The sequence below is a fragment of the Triturus cristatus genome, chromosome 4_1 (genome assembly GCF_964204655.1).
Source record: "Triturus cristatus chromosome 4_1, aTriCri1.1, whole genome shotgun sequence".
NCBI classification, from domain to species: domain Eukaryota; kingdom Metazoa; phylum Chordata; class Amphibia; order Caudata; family Salamandridae; genus Triturus; species Triturus cristatus.
The window spans coordinates 135,448,204-135,450,703 of NC_140585.1; the positions used below are offsets into that span (position 1 = coordinate 135,448,204).

General features: G+C 40.2%; 2 non-coding genes across 2 annotated transcripts; both read right to left on the reverse strand.

Moving 5' to 3' along the window:
• Window positions 1-66: 66 nt before the first annotated feature.
• TRNAR-CCU (transfer RNA arginine (anticodon CCU)) lies at window positions 67-139 on the reverse strand. The gene has a single exon. It is a non-coding gene; the product is annotated as a tRNA-Arg (tRNA).
• Window positions 140-1,654: 1,515 nt separating this feature from the next.
• TRNAR-CCU (transfer RNA arginine (anticodon CCU)) lies at window positions 1,655-1,727 on the reverse strand. The gene has a single exon. It is a non-coding gene; the product is annotated as a tRNA-Arg (tRNA).
• Between the last annotated feature and the right edge of the window lie 773 nt (window positions 1,728-2,500).

Below are 2,500 nucleotides of genomic sequence, written 5' to 3' on the forward strand. Positions count from 1 at the left end.
CTGAGAGGAAGCATGTAATAAATCTACCTAATTTTCTGGAAAAGAAAGAGGGAGGATTTTTGTTATCACCTCAGATGGGACTCAAACCCACAATCCCTGGCTTAGGAGGCCAGTGCCTTATCCATTAGGCCACTGAGGCACACATGAATAGCTCTTTTCTAGAGGCATTATTTAAATGTATTCTATGGTCAGACACCGGTGTGTGCACACAGGGCATTTCTCACTTCTCTCTATAAGTAAACTTCCCATTTTCATCCTCTTCCATCCCCGACTTTAACGCTCTCTTCTATGCTATAATGGAGACTTTGCAATTTTAGCAAGTGGAGAGAAATTGGAGAACCACTTTCGACTCCACACTTCTTCTTCACTTACTTCTTTTCTCAATATACTGGGCTTAGAAAATGGTATCAAGCCATCCTTATCATCAGTAGGACACGGAAAGAGGCACTAAGTCTCCTAACCAAGTTCAACCACACTCTGCAACTTAACCATTGCACTACAAATTAGGCAACGGGGGCATCAGCAAAGGCAGCCAATGTGCCGATCCTTTATACATTTTGTGTAGTACTTTTCTTACTCGGAGGCAAAATCAGCACTTTAACTGCCCAAATCATACAGATTTTACACATGTACCACTCTATGCACACATAGGCACACACCTTGCAGTTCTTCTACACACACTTAAGCTAAAAACCCATTCTGTCACGTCAAAATTCTGCAAACCTATTACATATTCAGTGCGTCGGCATAGAAGCACTTTTTAATGCCACTAAAATGCACAAGTAGTTAGACTGAAGATGCAACCTGAATGAGTTTACAGTATGTACTCCACTTTATTAATGATTAGTAATGAGAAAGTGAGGACTACAAGAGTATTGGAAAAGACTTTTTCCACTCTGAATGTAAAGCAGATTGTGTGACCATTGGCCAAAAACGACCACGAAGGGACTCGAACCCTCAATCTTCTGATCCAAAGTCAGACGCCTTATCCATTAGGCCACGCGGTCATCCGTCCACCTGAGATGATTTTTATCATGTAGGTGGTATGCATGGATGGAGAACATATTATTGAAAGGTATTCAGGTTTACATCCCATAGTGTTCTTTCAGCTCTTTTCGCTGGAAGCACTTTTTTGGAATCTATATATTGAGAATTTTATGAGTACGATATGCTTTTGTTTTCCTTTTTGCATACAAACCTCTTTCCTCATGAGTTTAAAGCTCATTTGTATGCTCTACATAGCTCTGGACGTTTCCAGACGTGGAGTGAAACTGTTTTGAAAGTAGTACAAATTGCTCCTTCCTGCATATGCTAATTTTTTACACTCACATAGGTTGTATAAGTTTTATGAATCCTGGCTTGACCTATTCAAGTAGCTGAAAGCCTGTCACCACCTCTAGAAACAAGATTCACACCAATCCAATTCAAATCATTTTTTCCAAAGGAATATGTTCTGGCCGGTCGAAAATGCATCTCACAAAAATAGGCATTTAAAAATCGACTTTGCAGTTTCAGAACACTAACATGACTGTGAAGTGTACACAAGTAAAACGGGACAGTTTCAAAGTACCTAATCCCTCATAAACTTCTGAGAGGAAGCATGTAATAAATCTACCTAATTTTCTGGAAAAGAAAGAGGGAGGATTTTTGTTATCACCTCAGATGGGACTCGAACCCACAATCCCTGGCTTAGGAGGCCAGTGCCTTATCCATTAGGCCACTGAGGCACACATGCATAGCTCTTTTCTAGAGGCATTATTTAAATGTATTCTATGGTCAGACACCGGTGTGTGCACACAGGGCATTTCTCACTTCTCTCTATAAGTAAACTTCCCATTTTCATCCTCTTCCATCCCCGACTTTAACGCTCTCTTCTATGCTATAATGGAGACTTTGCAATTTTAGCAAGTGGAGAGAAATTGGAGAACCACTTTCGACTCCACACTTCTTCTTCACTTACTTCTTTTCTCAATATACTGGGCTTAGAAAATGGTATCAAGCCATCCTTATCATCAGTAGGACACGGAAAGAGGCACTAAGTCTCCTAACCAAGTTCAACCACACTCTGCAACTTAACCATTGCACTACAAATTAGGCAACGGGGGCATCAGCAAAGGCAGCCAATGTGCCGATCCTTTATACATTTTGTGTAGTACTTTTCTTACTCGGAGGCAAAATCAGCACTTTAACTGCCCAAATCATACAGATTTTACACATGTACCACTCTATGCACACATAGGCACACACCTTGCAGTTCTTCTACACCCACTTAAGCTAAAAACCCATTCTGTCACGTCAAAATTCTGCAAACCTATTACATATTCAGTGCGTCGGCATAGAAGCACTTTTTAATGCCACTAAAATGCACAAGTAGTTAGACTGAAGATGCAACCTGAATGAGTTTACAGTATGTACTCCACTTTATTAATGATTAGTAATGAGAAAGTGAGGACTACAAGAGTATTGGAAAAGACTTTTTCCACTCTGAATGTAAAGCAGA